Here is an 18611-nt window from a genome sequence, read left to right as displayed (position 1 = left end):
CCGGGCCTGGAATCCTGGCTGGCCCGGTCCAAGCCCTGCAAGGAGGCTCGCCAGGTCTGAGCGGCAAGCGGGGTGGGGGTCGGGGGGCTCTGTGATTTCAGCCTGGAAAACAAGCCCACCCCACCCAGCCGTTCCCAAAGGAGCAGACTGGGAGGCTGGCAGCCTCTCCCTGTCCGAAGCTTTACTGAAACCAGAGCTGGGTGGGTCGCACTGGGCCCCTCCGCAACCTGAAACAGTGCCTAGAATTGCGTGTTTGGCTACTTAGTGAAGCAGGGACATTCTTTCGTGGTTTCTGTCCTGGTCATGGATAGAAAGGAAGGAAAGGAAGAGAAGGATACAATGAAGGATACAAAGAAGGCAGCAATGGCTGCCTCTGTCCTCTACATGAGGAAGCAGCCGGTGAGGGCATCTACATGGGAAAACAACCATCATGTTGGCCGCCATGTTTCAAGCAACCCCGGTCAGGCAGGGGCTGCCTTAAGTTCTTTGTAACATGTTCCTTTACGTCCTCAACGTTCACTGGGTGAACGAGAGCCCTGTAAAGACTCCCGTTGTTTGTCCGAGGGCCCACAGTTGGAGCTGCAGAGCTGGGATGGCGGCAAGGCATCCGCGCTCTCTCCTCTGCTCTCCGAGGTGAGCTTTGAGTGCGTGACAGCCAGCGAGTAGACAAGTGGTCAAGGCTTCCCAACAAGGGAGAAGAAAAGCTTTCAGCCTGGAGGATCTTACTTCAAAAATGTCAAGCTCATGTGTTTGCTGGAGGGTTTTTCTCCCCCTGACGCATTACATTCTAAATTCAGTGCCCTAGAAGATATTGAATAGACAGGACAAAACCCATTAGGCTTGTTGATTTATAGCTTTTCAGCATTTAGAAGGAGAAGCTTTCAATGTGAAATTGATTGCATGCTGCAGCCCATTTTAGAAATTTGTCTCCTTTTGCCAGGAAGTGATTGATGCCCTGCTCCCATCGCTGCCTCTTTTTGGAAGGAGGGACAAAACAGCAACAGAAAGCAAATTCAAGGTCCAGTATCTTTGTGAATCCTGAGCAACACTCCCATGGCCCATCTCCACATTTTATGGACTGATGGGTAGTTACCAGCTGTGTCCCTGTGGCCTCTGGTGCGTGGTCACCTGGGGGGCTCCAGTGGGGGGCGGTCCTCCGACGCACTTTCTGGCATCAACGAGAGGAGAGCAGGGGTGGGGGTTGATGAGAGGTGAGCTGCGGGACTCTGGCTGCTGCTCTTCCCTCCTCCCCCACCCTCCCCCACCCCTGCCAGCTCCCTGCGGTCGCGCCATCCTTGCATTGTCCTTCTAGTCACTGCCCGGCCTCCCTAGATGGGGAGTGTCTGGAAGGCCGCAGGTTTGTAAGGAACAGCTGTGCGTCTCCAGCCGCCAGCATAAGGCCCTACACTCGGCAGGTGCTCCACACACGGTTAGTTGAAACAACAGTTCACAGCCGAGTAGCTGAGGCTGAACCGGTCTGTCCAAGGATGGAGCCGGATGCCGTGGCGATGGAGGAGGCTCTGTGGAGGTGGTCGCCGGCCTCTTTGAAGGGCAGTCCTAGGTTCTCTGTGCATTCTAGAAGGAGATGGCGTGGAAGACACAAAAGATTCTCCCAAATAAAGAAACTCTACATCCATGAGTTCGAAAGACCTGAAGTAAAAAATAAAAGCTGGGGCACCTGGGTGGCTCCGTCAGGTAAGCAGCTGCCTTCAGCTCACGTCATGGTCCCAGGGTCCTGGGATCGAGTCCCGCATTGGGCTCCCTGCTCCACAGAGAGCCTGCTTCCCTTCTCCCTCTGCCTGCCACTCTGCCTACTTGTGCTCTCTTTCTCTCTATCAAATAAATAAAATCTTTAAGAAAAAGAAAAAGAAATTAAAAAAACAAGCTAGATCAGTGGAGCAGAACTCATACTAGACACGTGTAGCTAACTGCTTTGTTCAACAAATTTAACTTGGTATTCGATGCTAAACAAACAGGAAATGGCTTCATGTTCCACGTTTCCAGGCCCTTTGCAATCCTATCCTGAATCCTTGTTTCTTTCATGACACAAGGACATTAAAAAAACACAAGTCTTGTCCAATCCATGTTAATCCTTCTTTTCATATCCCCCCTCCTCCCATCAGTGATGAGGTCCTCACTTCAGAAATCTGGCCTGAGGCGGGGACAGTGGTGGCTCTTGCTGCCCTCTCCACGTCGCTCCTTCGCCCACTGTGCTGTGTGGAGGAGGAGGAAGGGAAGGTCCAGGGTCTTTGCCTGCGGCCGCCATCCTGCCTCTCCCTTGGCTCTTGGTGCTGCTGACTGACAGGGACTTTCTCTGAGAGGCCCGTAGGAGCCTCCTCACCTACAGCTTCCTGTGGCTTGGCCCACTCAGACCTTCCCCCGAGCCCTGCCTCCAGCGTTCATCCCACAGCCTCCTGCTTCTGGGGCAATGGCAAAGGACTCAAGGATGCCTACCTCCCGGGTGTCCCTTAAGCCACAAGACTTGCCGTGTAGCGAGAGACCAGTGACTCTCCATTGACCTCTCCTCTGGCCATTCACTTCAAGTAGCCACAGCTGAAATGATACTATAACAAGATCCTCCAGAGTGGCTCCAGAAGCAAGAGAAGAACATTGCCTCTGCTCCTTTCAAGCTCAGGGTGAAAATGTCTAAGCCTTTCGCGACGATTAGGAGCTCAGCTCTTATGCTAATGGAGGAGACACACAAAATAGTGGCCGACCCTGAAGCGCTCACACTTTGGAGTGAAGCCCAGGAGCCGAAGACAAAGGCAAACACACTCAGAGGCTGAGACAAACTTGACTCATGTGTGTCTTTCCCCGACTCAGCCTCAGTGGTTCCTGGGCATGAGCAGAGGGGTCACTCAGCTTAGGACAGAAGTCGGTGAGATACTGTGAGAGCAGTCGCTCTTAGGGAGAAAACATAACATCCTACCAGGGCCTCCGTGCTGCCAAAACCGCAGAAAGAAAAACAACGAGGTGAATTCGAGCTTCCAAAATGACTCTGAGGAGTCAATGCTTAAGTCTCCTGATTCTCGAATGTTCTTGAATATTCTTGAGTAAGTCTGTTACCAAAGATCAGCTGACGAGATGAAAGTCATAAGGGATTTTGTTCTCCTTCAGAGATAGAGCTCTCCCCTCCCAGACTGCTCCCACACATGTGACGGTGATCTGGCTGGGACAGCTGTCCTTGATCACCAGGGCCGACCCGGCTAATCTGCTGGTTAGGCTGGCGTCCCTCCCTCCCTCACGGTTCCGTGTGTGTCTCTGGAGCTGAGCACTCTGTTGAGGAGGACAACCTTCCCCAGAAGGGGAGGACTGTTCTTCTGTCCAGGGTACGTACTAGAACTTCCAAACGAGCCCCCCAAACTCCTCACCGACAGAAGAATCCTAATGGCCTGTGTCATGTGCCTCTGCTGGTTGCATCTGGAATCTCTCTTCCCTTTCTGCTTTCTTAAGGGAATTCAGATTTTCATTCAAGTAGCCTCCCTTTACCTCCTAGAGGCTTAGGCAGAGGGGGACCCTCAAATCAGGAGGGCCCTGATTAGTCTAAGACAGAGAATGGTATAAAACTATCTCGTGCCTCACAGTGGCAGGGTCAGCCCCAGAAAATGACATTCAGACAATCCCAGCACTGGCTCAGCAGTGGCCCGTGACCCAGGCTGGGCTAGGGAGTGTGTAGCAGAGATTTGCTGGAAGAGACCGTCTCTCCCTCTGGGCGGTGTATTGTGTGAATGAAAGCTCCGGGACAGCTGGGACCGTGTTGTCCCTGGACAGACGCCAGGTTGAGGAGGATGCTGACCCTTTGTGGGGCAGAGCAGAGTCACAAGGAGAACCCAGAATCATGAAGACCCTGTGGAGCCAGGTGACCGGCCAGCCCTGAAGTCGCCCTAACCCTGGCCTCCCCAGGAAGGAGGACCGGACATCCCCTTACTGGCAAGCCAGGCTGTTTGACGTTCTGTAAGCATTTTTAAACATCCTCATGAGCCTGATTATGGAATTCATCGCCCAACGCAGCCACTTTTGACAGTGAAAGGGGGTCCTGTTAATAATCCCACCAGGACCACAGATGTGAACTGGGACTGTCCCAGCAGATAGGAACACGGGGTCACTCTGCTCATAGCCGATAGAAACTACAACATCATCCAAATGAACCACCTAAGCCTGAAGACAAAGTAAAATCCGCATTGTTTAAGATTTTATTTATTTATTTGACACAGAGAGAGAGATCGCAAGTAGGCAGAGAGAGAGGGGGAAGCAGGCTCCCTGCTGAGCAGAAAGCTCGACCAACGGCTCAATCCCAGGACCCTGAGATCATGACCTGAACCACCCCAGTGCTCCAGCTTCCAGTTTCTACAAGTCAAATCTATTTCTCCAATAATAACCTCCCTTTCGTGGCAGGCAGAAGTGAAGGGAAAAATCAGGCTTTGTCATGTCAGCCTGAAAATAAGCCCCCAACCACCGAGCCTTTCGGGTTAGCTGATATACATGCTCTGGACAAAAGATGATTGGAAAATCCTTTCAGGTCTTGCCCGGGGTTGTGCTCACACACCGTCTTCAATCTGTACTCGGGTGGTAACCGTCGTCACACCCTCTGCGGGTGCTTGTGTGGCGAATTCACTTTTCTGTCCTTGTTCTCAACCCCCGCCCCGTTACTGCCAGCAGCTCGGGCAGCCCTTTCCTCCCTCCTGTACAGCAGAGCGAGGCAAGGTGTTTCTCTTTTGTTGCCTCGTGAGGTTGGCGGGGGTGAGTAAGCAGAAGGTCAGAGAAGGTACAAGACTGGTCATCGGGGGGCACCTGGGTGGCTCAGTGGGTTAAGCCTCTGCCTTCGGCTCAGGTCATGATCTCAGGGTCCTGGGATCGAGCCCCGCATCGGGCTCTCTGCTCAGCCGGGAGCCTGCTTCTTCCTCTCTCTCTCTCTGCCTGCCTCTCTGCCTACTTGTGATCTCTGTCTGTCAAATAAATAAATAAAATCTTTAAAAAAAAAGAAAAGACTGGTCATTGGACAAGGGAACATGGATGTTCGCTTGCTCACATTTCCTGTTGTTCAAGTTTTTCTATTGTATACAACATTGCTGCAAAAACAACATTCGAGGTCCCAGCTAGCACCCCTTCTGTGAACAGTCTCCCGAGAAATCTCTCCCAAAATTCAGTTCCTGGAAAATATCCATCTCTCTAGAAAGTTTTCTCTAATCAGGCAACGTGAACAGTACAATCCGTTACACCACCTTTCTGTCCTGAATTAGTAACTTCCAGAATGGGCACTGAATCGACCCACTCACCGCCCCCGGCTTCTGAGCGCCTCTTATCTCTACTTTCCCGGCCCTGCTTAGTACACGCTTTCATATTTTAAGCTACCTCAAAACTCTTTTTAAAGTTGACAGGACGTAAATGATAAAAATTATTTTTCCTCATATTAAAAGTTTCTTTAATCTTAGGAAAACACATTCTCTTAAAAGAGTAGCTCAGAATCACATTTAAAAAAATAATCCCCAGGGAGTTAACTCTCCCAGAGAATTCTTAACTTCAGGCCTGTGATGCAGCGGAGTCCGTTTCCTGTCGTGTCATTTCCTCAGACTCTGGATCGGGGCCTCCCGTGCAGGATCTATCATTCGGCCTCAGCCCTGGGAGGTTTCCTCCAGGCACCAAGAAAACCGACTTTCCAGAGGCTGCTGAGAGCCCGGCAGGCTTTTCCTGTTTGGGTTTGAATGAATATTTTATACGAAACTTCTGAATACTTTCTAAAAACAGCCAAGGACGCAGAGTGGAGGAAGGAGATTTCGTTCCCTGTACGACCCAAGAGCAAGGGTATCTGTAGCCCTGGGGAGGTTCAGACCATATCAGGGGCAAGTGTCTGTTGACATCCGCCCTCGGGGACGGGGGACGGGGACAGTGTCCAGGCCTCCCCCTCCTGCTCAGGGCCCCTGTGTTCCACGGTGCTGAGCCGTCCCCAGCAGGTCAGAGAGGCCGTATTCATTATGTCCCATCAATTCTCAGCAGTATTGCCTTGAATGCTTTAAGCAGTGAAAGAACAATCATGCCACAGGGGCAAAAGAAGACGGAGCATGTTCAGTCAGAGCTTGTTATAATCAAAACTTTAAATTAATGACACGATGCTGTGATGTGTAATCATTACTGTGCATTCGGTCCTCCTGGCTGTCGGCTTCATGAGGACTAGACTCATTTTTCTTTACCCCCAGCGGCAAGCACACCTGCAGACCGTGCACGCTCAGTATGTGTTTGCTAGAAAAGCGATCATGGTAACGAGCAGAAATGATCATCAGTTCTCATCCATTGCTAGAGCTGGTATTGCTTTTCCATAGTAAAACCAAGTTTTTGTCTTATGTCTTTCCTTTTCCACTTTCATCTCTAACAACAGTACCACTGTTGGTAGATTGCCTGACGCTGAATACAGGTTGATTCTGTACAGTCATTGACCCAAGCGTCCACGCACACACTGACTCAGTAAGAGATTAGGATCTTCGATACGTTTCCCCGCTATTCCGGATTCCAGGTCATCCCATGTCTCCCCTTGTAGGTGGGCTGAGTTGACACCCCCCAAGCTTCCACACAATCATGGTAAGAGTAGACTCTGGAACGAGAGTGCCCAGGCTAAATCCTCTCTCCTTCACTTACCAGCTGTGTAATCTTGGGCAAGTTTATTTAACTTACCTGTTACTGTTTTCTTATCTGTAAAATGAGGATAATCATAGTATTTGTGGGAGGTTGGATAAATGGTCACAGATTCTTTCCCCTGTACGTACCTGCTTTGGCAGGACTGTCCCACACCGACTCTGGGCTTGGCTATTCCCTACTTTGGCCTATAGGATAACAGCAATACAAAGCAAGTGAGAGACTTGAAAAGCACTCCCCCACTAGGGCTTGCTTTTTTTACTACCTTGGAACACTGAGGCCATGATGTAAAAAGCCTAGGATAGTCTGCTAGAGGATCAGAAACCATATAGAGAGAAGCCCCAGACATCCTAGCCATTCCATCAAAGCCATCATAAACCAACCAACACCCAGTCAACCTGCCAACTGAGCACAGATGTGTAAGTGAGCCCCACCAAGATCAGCTAAGCCTAGCTCAGACCATACAAACTGCCGAGCAGATCATGAGTTAAACAAATTGCTGCTGCTTTAAGACATGGGGTTTGGGGTTATGTGGTAGTGTTGGAATATGGCCTTGAAAATCTTTGCACTCTTCCCATTAGAAGTGGAATCTATACCCCTTGAATCCGAGTAGGCTTTTGACAATTTCAACCAATAGAGTACGTTGAAAGTATTATGTGATTTTCAATAGTATACGTAGTGAGTAATAGTGAATAGTGTATTTCTACTTCTTTGTATGCCTGGTAATTTTTTTTAATATTTTATTTATTTGACAGAGAGAAATCACAACTAGGCAGAGAGGCAGGCAGAGAGAGAGGAGGAAGCAGGCTCCATGCGGAGCAGAGAGCCTGATGTGGGGCTCGATCCCAGGACCCCGGGATCATGACCTGAGCCGAGGGCAAAGGCTTTAACCCACTGAGCCACCCAGGTGCCCCTGCCTGGTAATTTTTGATTGGATGCCAGGCATATGAATTTTACTTGTTGAATACTGGATGTTTTTATATTCCTGTAGATATTCTTGAATTTGTTCTTGATAGAGTAAGTTACTTGGGAATAGTTTGATCCTTTCTGTCTTGCTTTTAAAATTTAAGGGAACTACAGTCATGTTTAATCTAGGGCTCATTGTTCCCCAATATTGAGGCAAGACCCTGAGGAGTACTCTACCCAATGCCCAGTGAGTCATGAGTTTTTCTAATCCTTATTAGATTATAAGATATTAGATATTAGGCTTATAGGAACAGGAACTACTCCGGCCCTACCTCACTATTTAACTAAAATATTTTTTTAAACACAGAGGTTAAGTAAAATTCAAAACTCTCATAATGTTACTTTCACCAGGAATTGTACATGTATCCAATAAAATGTTATTTACCCGCTAACACTAGAGTTCCACTTGTGAAAAGAATTGCCTTTGTTTTCAAAAATACGTTAATAAGTCGGTCTAGTTGGGAGGTCAGTGTTCATTGGTTTTTTCTGGAAGAAGATAGTGGGGGAAAAAAGGGAGACAAAGTGCTCTGTATAAAAGGTCAGGAGAAGGTAAGGAAGGGGAGAAGGTCAGGGAGGGGAGAGAAGAGACATAGCACAGAAATGGGCAGAAATATGAGCAGTGAGACAGAAACCCTTGATGAAATAGGACAAAATACCAAAGCAAGGATGTCGGGCAATTCGGTTTTACGTTTAATTGAGGCTTAACTTTAGATTTAGACTCAGATGCTATATTATAAACCTCTCCATGGCCTCAAACTGTCAGTAAAATTCAGCTACATACATAGCCTTGGATGATGGCATTTTGGAAAATTACGTTATCAGCTCATGGCCAGTTAGGGCCGTGAGGCACAAGTTGGGCTAAAGTGATGTTTCATGAACTGAATTGATTTTGTGGAATCAGGATTTCAAAGCTGGAGGTAACCAGGGGAAATAGAATACAGATGGCCCTCATCCTGCAAATTCCCCGGAGTCTAAAAAGGATACTAGGTCTGCAAGTATGCATGGGATGGGAGTACAAGTCAGTTTCACTCAAAGCTTTAAGCACAGGGTCACCTTCAGTTGACACGAAGTGTTAATATGACAATGTTTTAGCTCCTTTAACCTGTATCTGAAATAAAAGGTCCACTTTTGCCTTTGCAAAAATTGTTTTTTAGCACTTGCAGGATACGGTAAATTCATGATATTATGTTCCACAGCAAATACGACATCATGGCATAGCCCAGAAGCAATATTAATTTTTCCCCACCAAGGTTAGATTGTACCAGTGATTCCTTGCTCTAGTCCCAGAGACATGGATTCCCCGAGATTCGCTTAGAGCGAGTGGAACGGTTTCTTCTGAAAGGGACCCCGCTGTCTCCCCAGAGCCACTTAATGTGCTAAGGAAGGCACATAAAGACCTTTTTGCTTCTTAACTAGGAATCCTAGAAACAAATGTTCGACTTTGCCCTTGGTGATTTTTCCTTGTGAACAAGATGAAGGCGTTGATGCTATTTCTTCTTGCCTACCTCTTCACACCTCCTCCAAAGGTGATTTCTTTAAAATGCTCCATTAGAAATCTAATAGAGGTTACAATTTTCCATTACTCCCATGTTCACTGAGCCTTGCGTGATCTATACTCAAAGTCAAGGGCAGCTTTGCCTCCCAGCACCATCATGCCGAAGTAGAACACAGGTACACGTCCTGGCTTAGAGGACACTGTGCAAAATCCTTCCCTGCTCTGCCTTTCTAATTTAAACTGGAGACTCTTGATGAGCCGGCCTAGAGTGCTGATGTGTACACTGGAACTTAGAATGTGATAATTCCCATCAGCGAAGAATTAAAGAGAGTAGGGAAATTCAGAGTCACATTCACCAAGTCACTTCTTCTAATATAAAAATAAAATCCAAAGCAAAGCTTTACATGTTCAAAAAAAATACCATAAAAGCATTAGAAGAAAATGTAATTGATTCATTTAGTAGGGAATGAGGAAGGTCTCTCATAGCATACTCTGTCTACCCCTGCCCCATGCTGTAACATGGATAAACCCCAGGCACATGAAGCTAAGGGAAAGAAGATGGTCCCAAAGGAACGCCTCGTGTATGATGCCTTTTACATGAAACATTCAGAACAGGCAGGTCTGCAGAGGTAGAAGTTAGGCTCATTATTGCCTAAGACGGGAGGAGGTGGAAATTTGAAAGGTGAAAGCTAAGAGGAATGGGTTTTGTTACGGGGGTAATAAAAATGTTCTAAAATTGATTATGGTGATGGATACACAACTCTGAGAAAAAACTAAAAGCGTTTGAAATGTACATCATACATGAGTCAACTTCATGTGAATTATATCTCAATAAAACTTTTTTTTAAATGGAGGGATAAACCAAATTCTCAATAGTGGTTACCTCTGGGTAGAGGGCTACTGGAGGGTTTTCATTTTCCTTTTACTTATCAGTATCTTCAGAATTCTTCTCCAATAAGGAGGTGTTACTTTAGGAAGGAAGGAAGGTTCTTTTCCTAGGAAGCAGGAAGGGGAAACCATGATCTGAGTCTGCTCATGGCTCTGACGACTACTTGCTTGTTATAGTGAAGACCGTGTCTCTTCAACCAGGTACAGAGCATGGTTATTACATGACACTAGACTGGTTTCTGTACTAAATCGATAATATGTTTGAAGAAGATGTTTGTCCGAATGAGTTACTACTCGTGGGAAGAGGAAGTGTGACCTCCTGGAGCGTACCTGCTCAGATCAAGTGAAGAAACTTGGGAACGATCCCCTGTTAAGTCCCCTTAAATTGTACTTAATCTCTCTTCTAAGTGTCAGTTTCTGTTGGATCCTTTGTTAGAATCCAGAGAAAATGTCATTCCTGCTTACAGAGATGTTCTTCCTCTATCTTGTGCTTAACTGTATTTACTTTCAACTGGGATCCCAGTTGGATTTCATAATGGGAATCATGGTCGTGGGGACGGCAATCTAGTCATAGATGATCCCTGCCCTCAAGGAGCTCACGGTGTGATGGAGAACACATGAAAATGCAGGGCAGTGTGGGTTAGGGAGGCAGGAGCCAATCACCAAGCACCACAGGTGCTAAGGTGGACGTCTGGACTTCATCCTTTGCCAACAGGGCCATGGAACCCTGTCGAAGTGTTTCGAGCAGAGAAGACTTGTTTATATTTGAAAAGCCCACCTTGATTACCGGGTAGAGAGAGGGACTGGTGTGGGGTGAGCCTGGAGGCAGGGAAGAAGGGAGACCACGTAGCGGGTTCAGCATTGAGGTCAGACTGCAAATTGCCAGGAAAATATCACATATTCAGCTGCTGAAAGTTGTTGGTTCCCCTCCCCAGGAATACAGGACTTCACCAGGTGTTCTCATAGCACTTAGCACCTTCCACCATTCTCTGCCCCAGTGCATTTACAATACCCTTATTGGCTGACGGGGCAGTCAGTGCTGGTTAGTATTCTCTGTCGAGGGCATAAGAAACTGCTATTCTGTTCTAAATCAAACTTTTTCACAAAAAACTCTTGGGAAACCTGGGTCGCTTAGTTGGTTAAGTGTTGGACTCTTGGTTTCAGCTCAAGTCATGGTCTGGCAGTTGTGGGATCGAGCCCCGCCTTGGGCTGCATGCTCAGTGTGGAGTCGGCTTCAGGGTCTCCCCACTTGTGCTCTCTCTCTCATAAATAAACAAAAAAAATTTTTTAAAGTAAAATGAAATGAAACATAAAAAAATAAAATCTTGTTTCCATCGGGTCTTCGTGGGCCTCTCAAGGTGGGGATGTCTTGGTCCGCACATCTCCAGCCGGAGCTGTTGGAGCGTGTTATCCTCAGCGTCCCCCAGCTAGCAGCCATTCCAGGGTTTCCTCAGAGAACTTAGAAGATTCTGCGGTTGTTCGGGTGGGCACTGGCCCTCTCTGTGCCTCACAGTGCAGTTCGAGCCCTCTGCAGCCCCCTAAGGGGGCTTAGAAAACCTCCCGAGGCTCACACAGTCCTGGAGGCCCTCTATGCGCATGTCTGTGGGCAATGGCTGCTCCCAGGTTCCTAAACTGACCTAGAAAAAAAAATCTGGAGGCTCTGGTGGAGGGTAAATCTGCCCTCTGGCATTCTAGGTGGAATGGAGTGGTCCCTCTGCCTTCAAGCTTATTTAGAAAAAACATAGAGTCTCAGGAGGGCTAAGAACACCGTTCACAATCCCTCTGGGCTGTAGGAATCATTCCCAGGCCCCAAGTTGACTTAGAAAACTGCGTTGACTTAGAAAACCTGGGACGCGACGACGCGGGAGCCACAGGCTCCGAACTAGGCTCGCTGCGCTCGCTGTCGCCGAGCCCCGGCCCGCTGAGGCGGCGCCTTCGGTTCCCGGCCCGGAGACGGTCGGGACCGCCAAGTCTGCGGCCCCAGGGCGGCGGCGGCGGGAAAGATGAAGAACGAAATTGCTGCTGTTGTCTTCTTTTTCACAAGGCTAGTTCGAAAACATGACAAGTTGAAAAAAGAGGCAGTTGAGAGGTTTGCTGAGAAACTGACTCTTATACTTCAAGAAAAATATAAAAATCACTGGTATCCAGAAAAACCATGAAAAGGACAGGCCTACAGATGCATTCGTGTCAATAAGTTTCAGAGAGTTGATCCTGATGTCCTGAAAGCCTGTGAGAACAGCTGCATCTCGTGATCTAGGCTTTTACCAAAGGAACTCACTCTGTGGGTGGATCCTTGTGAGGTGTGCTGTCGGTATGGAGAGAAAAACAATGCATTCGTTGTTGCCAGCTTTGAAAATGAGGATGAGAATAAGGATGAAATCTCCAAGAAGGTTACCAGGGCCCTTGATAAGGTTACCTCGGATTATCATTCAGAATCCTCTTCTTCAGATGAAGAAACGAGTAAGGAAGTAGAAGTGAAACCCAGTTCCATGACTGCGACCCCAAGCCCTGTGTTCCAGATTTCAGAATTGATGTTCCCACCTCTTCCATTGTGGCACCCTTTGCCCAGAAAAAAGCCAGGAATGTACCGAGGGAATGGTCATCAGAATCACTATCCTCCTCCTGTTCCATTTGGTTATCCAAATCAGGGAAGAAAGAATAAACCGTATCGCCCAATTCCAGTAACATGGGTACCTCCTCCTGGAATGCATTGTGACCGAAATCACTGGATTAATCCTCACATGTTAGCACCTCACTAGCTGCTTTTGATTCTGTTGGCGTCAGTGTTGAGAGAAGGTAGAACGAGGCTGACCACATTAAAAGTTAAAAGTTCATACTCATAGTAGTAAAGTTAGATGGGCCAAACCGTCAAACTTATTTTTATAGAAAAGTTATTGATAATAATCTTTCTTAAAAAATATATATGCACTTTAGATATATTGATATAGTTTGAGAAACTTTATTAAAGTTAGTCAAGTGCCTGAGTTTTTAATATTGGACTTGAGTATTTATATATTGTGCATCAACTCTGTTGGATACGAGAACACTGTAGCAGCAGACGATCTGTTCTAGCACCTTTGAGCATTTACTTTATGGAGAGTATGTAAGTTATTTATACACAGGAAATCTATTTTATGTCATTGTTTAGAAGAATTGCGTGAAATCATGTAGTTGCGAATAAAAAGTAGTTTGAGGCAAAAAAAAAGAAAACCTGGGACGGGTTTGTTTGGCTGTAGCTTACAGGCCTATTCCTGGGGTTGACGGGGTGAGGAAAGGAGGCTTCAGAATATTTCTGTCGGCTCAGGAAGGCACAGGCCCCCTCCCCAAGTGTCTTCTGCAAGCCTGTGGTGGTCTCCCCATCTCTGGAGGGACCTGGAACATTTCAGAAGCCTCAGCCTTCAGAGACACCTGAGGGTTACCGTGGTTGTCAGGGAGGGGTGAGAGGTAGTGTGTCTTTAGGGGAACTCTCCAAATCACCTTTGTTAAATCAGACACCAGGAGTGAACAGAAAAACTCTCTTCGGTGTTGCACCACAACCAACTCACTGACGACCCAGGAGAAGCGTGACTATCATAGAGACAACGATGAATACCAGCAACAATGTGATTGATGTGACTATCCTCATCTCGACATAAGGATAACAATCGTCCTGGCAAGAATGATATTAAACTGTAAGGAGGAAGTGGAAGATAAACAAATACCCAGCGGCTGCTCTCCCTGGGGGTCAGAATTCCTTCAGCTTGGGAGTTACTCTTTGGCCTATGGGCTCTGACTATTTCTTCATTCTCAGCCTTGGGCCTGCGTAATCACCCTAAGGAGGAAACTTGTATTTTTAGAAACCATTAACATTGTGTTGTATTACGGGGAAACCGATTGAGGCTAACAGACCCCTGAGGCCTGGCCGAGGCCTGCGGGGGAGCTGAGGGGTCAGCCGGGTCAGGGAAGCTTCTGGCCCCGGAGCCAGGAGGGATGGAGGATCTGAGGTCTCGGTCCCGACCCGCTGGCAGACGGTGCCTGACGAGGAAGCTGGCTTTGCACGAGGAACATCCTGAGGAAGTTGACAATCGGGTCCTCCCCAGAGCGGGGCTCTGCCCACTGGAGGCAGGAGGCTGGGAGGCCTGGCCGCTCCCTCAGGCCCTCCACGGCCCCGAACGGCTCCGTCCAAGCTGCCCAACATGACTCGAGGCCTGGGCGGCCCGGATCCGGCCGGATCCTCCCGAAGGTTCCATCTGAGGAGATTTATCCTCTGGGGAGAGCTTTGGCACACACGGTCTTCGGGCGACACTGGAGACTGGCCTAGGTTGGCCGTGAGCGCCCGCTCTGCTTCTGGAACGGCTTGGACGGCTGGTGATAAAGGGGTCCCTCTCAGAACCTCCCGGCAGACTCGCTCTCGAATCTTCATCGGATGGAGGCGGAGGCTCATTGTTGAAGGCCGGGCGGGCAGAAGGGAATTGCTGTCCCATTTGGGCTAATTAAGGGTCACACTCGAGAGGCTGCTGCGAGTCCCAGTCCCCCCCGACGCAGGCCCCCGGTTCCGGGAGGGGAGCAGATGGGTGCTGGATGGGCTCCCAATGGCATCGGCCGTGCCTGGCTGCTAATTGCCAGAGTTCCCGAAAAAGAGGGGCGTCTGGGGGCAGCCAAAGCACCCGGTATCTGAGCCCCGCGGGGGCGTGGACTCCCAGGACCTGTGAGCCCCCCACCATCCAAAGGAGAACAAATCCAGCCGTGGTTGGAGAAGAAAGTTCACAGACGCCATGGGTTTCCCGCAAAGTTCGGGCCTCTGCCCCGGGGCCCTCCGTGAATGGCACCCGCCGCTCCCACCAGGCCTCGGTGGCAAGATGGGGGCCGCCTGGAAAGGGCGCAGGCTCTAGTGTTAGATGGGCCTGAGTTCGAATCGCGGCTTTGCCATTTCCTGCCTATGTGACCTCAGAAACGTTATCCGTTCCTCCCAGCTTCAGCCTCAAAGGGCAGATGACAGGATTTACTTCCTACGATTGCTGTGAGGATTTTTTTTCTAATCAGTTGGGAGTCCCTAGCACATACTAAGTCTAGCCTGATTGGTGACTCTTCAGCTTTGGAATTCTCCAGACTCACGGGAGAGGCTAAGCTAAGCATGCCGGTTCCCGGGCCCCTCACCCCGACATTCCGATTGCCTGAAGCTGAGCCCAGGACTCTGCATTCCCCATAGCCCCGCCCCACCCCCACCGGGGTGATTCTGAAACCGTGCACCACCGGTCACATGTCGAGAAACCGTGCGTCACGCTGCAGCTGGTGTGTTGTGACTGTGCTGTTAACAGGCAGAATCGGAGGATGACAAATATGCCTCAAGAAAATTCATCTTAATTTTAATTATCTATCTATGATTAGCTGCGTTCCATTAAAAACAATGGAATCTGCAGTTTTTGCGGTGAGCAAAAAAAATGCTGCGAGCCTGTTGATAAATGCTAAATAATTCTGGAATAATTCTGGTGGCATTCTCCTTGCGCATATGAGCCAAACACACCAATCTCAAGGCGGAGAAGGCCTCCCCCCAGGGAAGGAAGTCACCCACCCCCAACCTTCGCAGGGAAAATAAGACCCTTACTAAAATTACCGATTGTCACATTTCCAGCAGACAACATCTTTGCAACCTCCGGCCTGGATTAGTGAAGAGTCAGTCCCCACTGGGCTCTAGAGCTCCTTCCGTTCAACTGACTTCCTGCCCCAGGAAAGGTAATACGCCCAGAAGTGCAAAGGTGAAACCTCCCTCTTCCCCTCCCCCTCCCCCAAACACTTGGGCCCCCCTGACTGGTCTCAGGAGATCAACACTGTTTACTTCCTATTTCTGGTCTCTTGGCCTACAGCAATTATGGCACTTTCACCCAGGAATCCCAGCTCCTGCCCGTTATTGCCAAACTAGAATAGAAAACATTTTGCAGAAGCTGGGACTTGGAACAAGAGAGCAGGGAAGGCAAAGATGTTCCAGGCAGCATCTGAAAGTTCAGAAGGAAATTTAAGGACAGTGCAAAGGATGAGGGTTCTGGGACGTGAGTTCTTTTGGATGGGGAGAGGTTTGAGAAGGGAAGGGCTGAAGACGGAGTGATGTTTGTGTTATGAATACCCTTGGGCTTCTCTTGTCTGGCTAAGAAAGACTTGGCAGCAGTCAAGTTCATGAAATGTGGTGGCGAGGAGGGTGATCCGCTGCCCTTTTCCAAAAGGGCAAACCAAGGGCAAAATGAAATGAGAGGAAATGGGAGGAGCCCTGATTAGAGTCCAGTGGTTCCCAAATCTGCCCAGTTGCCAGACTCACTTGGAGCAATCATCAGAAGACCCATTCTCAGCCACCATCCTGACCTTCCTCCCCCGCAATTTGAATGATCCGGTAGAATTCAGAACCCCTATTTAGGCAGACAGGCCTGGCTGGCAGCCTCGTGGGACAATGGCATTTGTTCTAGAGATTTTTCAGAGTAGTTAATGCATTTTTCTGTAATTCCCTAGTTACCTATATAAAGCCCTTAATCCAGGGGCATTTCAAGATCTCCCTGAGTCCTAGGACTCTGACGTTGTGGCCCCACATCACAGCAAACATACCGAAATGTGTCCACATCTCACTTTAAATAAAATCTTACTATAGTACTTTGAAATTTTTTGTTTTGCTCAAGTGACTAATTCAGGGTCAGCAATTGTTTCCTGGAGATCATCTAGCTATTCAAGAATTTTTACAAAGTAAAAAAAAAAAATTAATCCATAAGTCATTTTCTAATGTAATGAAAGTTTCATAAACACTGAATTTAATAACTAGAGGAGCTCCAAGCATTCGAGTTCTTATTAATTTTGACTCTGAAGCTCTGTAGAAGCCCTAAGTACCATGCTGGTAATGTCTAACAGACCAGATAACATGCCACAAAAACTCGTGAGGCAGTATTTTAGAGATGGAAAAAACCACCAGTCACATAAGTGATTTCTCTACACCCAGCAGAGAGGCACCCCCAGGACAAAACAATAAGTCTTCTACTTCCCAGAGCCATACTTCTTCCAATGGCAACAGAGAATGTGCTAGATGATTCTGAGCACACTCATGTCCTTGGACAACTATTACCTCCTACCTCATACAAGATGCATGGAAGTTGGTGTCCGAGGCCTCAGGCCTGGACGAGAGGCAAGCCTGAAACTGGAGAGAAGTCTAAGATTCAGTAAAAACAGTAGCAGGCAAACTCAGAGCTTGCTGATCAGATGGTTTCCGCCAAAGCGCATCATACACAGTTTACAGTAGGAACTGATCTCACAGGATCCACCACCAAAGGGAAGCACATTCAAAGTTTGTTAGAAATGGAAAAGTCATGATCCAACTAAGACACAAAACAAAGCAAAATACAAAATAAGGAAGAAGGAAACACAACGTGGGAGCTACATGATGCCTTCCTTGGATGGGGACGGAATGCAGATGGGAGGATGGGCGGGGGGCAGTGGGAGAGCTTCAAGGAGGAGCCGGCCAAATTTTCCTTGGAGAGTCAGGAGAGGCTTCAGACCACACTGGAGCTCAGCCTTCATGGCTGAGAGTGGGTCCTCAGTCAGCCGGAGGGGGCAACATGAGCTCTGATAAGAGACTGACCCAGATTCCAAGAGACAGCCCCATAGAGATGTCCAGTAGATAGTGGGTTATTAGTGCTGGGGTCCTCCCTCCAGGGTCATGGACTCCACATTCCCCCGGATGGTGGGTCTCACAGAGGGAACAGAGCAATCCAGCTTGTCCTCTTAGAATTTATTGACAGCTGGCAACTGTCGGCGTCGTGGGCATATGAGATGTAAAGTCCCAGGCTGAGGTCCACGGAGACATCTGACTAAGTGTGACACACGGTAAGCAGCCCCCTCTTTGTGACACCTTCGTGATTCTTTCCAGATTCAGCAAGCCGCCACCATCACCCCCAAGTAACCCATCCCATAATAAGTAAAGGGAGCCTCACTCTGCCAAACCTGCATGTGAGAATTTCATCACCAGTTTGAAGGTGTTTGCGTTAGACATCACCTCCCTCGGGGACCCTGCTAAACTCCGTCCCGTGAACCTCTGAAAAGTCTTGAGAGGAAGCCAGGTGCACCTGACATTTGGGGTTTGAGAATTTCACCAAAAGCCTGGGAATCCCAGCTTGGACTTCTAACAAAACCTTGATTCTAAGGGGAGACTGGAAAATGGTAGGCCTGGGATGGTTCTGCTGGTGGGTAGGGAGAGGCCAGATGGTGAGAGAAAGGAGGTAGGGAGAAGCATGGCAGCCCTGTCCCGGCACAGGGCAGGGGTACGATTAGGGAGCCATCAGCACAGAGACGACAGCCAAGTCAGTGGGACGCACAGGTTGCCCGAGGAGAACATGTACAGTGAGGAGCCGAAGTCCGGCCCTGGGAGAACCAGCACTGCAGGAAGGGGAGGTTAGCAGAGGATTCCTCCTCAAGGGAGACTCAAGGCAGTTGCTCAGACAATAGGAAGAGGACATAGAGAGGGTTTTTTTTTTAAGTCAAAGGAGTTCAAGTTTCCAGGAGGACCTGTTTCTTACCCCCTATATCTTTCTTCCACTGCGATTACATTTTTAACAATGCACATTGTCCCCCCCCAAATAAAGAATGCATTTCCAAGCTTCTATGGCAGATAAATAGAGCTTTGTGA

The 18611-nt window shown here is 48.5% G+C and overlaps 1 pseudogene; it reads left to right on the top strand.

The window, feature by feature from the left end:
* Window positions 1-11968: 11968 nt before the first annotated feature.
* Window positions 11969-12746, top strand: LOC123941964 (annotated as a pseudogene).
* The last annotated feature ends 5865 nt before the right edge of the window (window positions 12747-18611 follow it).

Source organism: Meles meles, chromosome 5, assembly GCF_922984935.1.
Source record: "Meles meles chromosome 5, mMelMel3.1 paternal haplotype, whole genome shotgun sequence".
NCBI classification, from domain to species: domain Eukaryota; kingdom Metazoa; phylum Chordata; class Mammalia; order Carnivora; family Mustelidae; genus Meles; species Meles meles.
The sequence above is the reverse complement of the archived record's forward strand: the minus strand, read 5'-3'. Positions and strand labels throughout refer to the sequence as shown.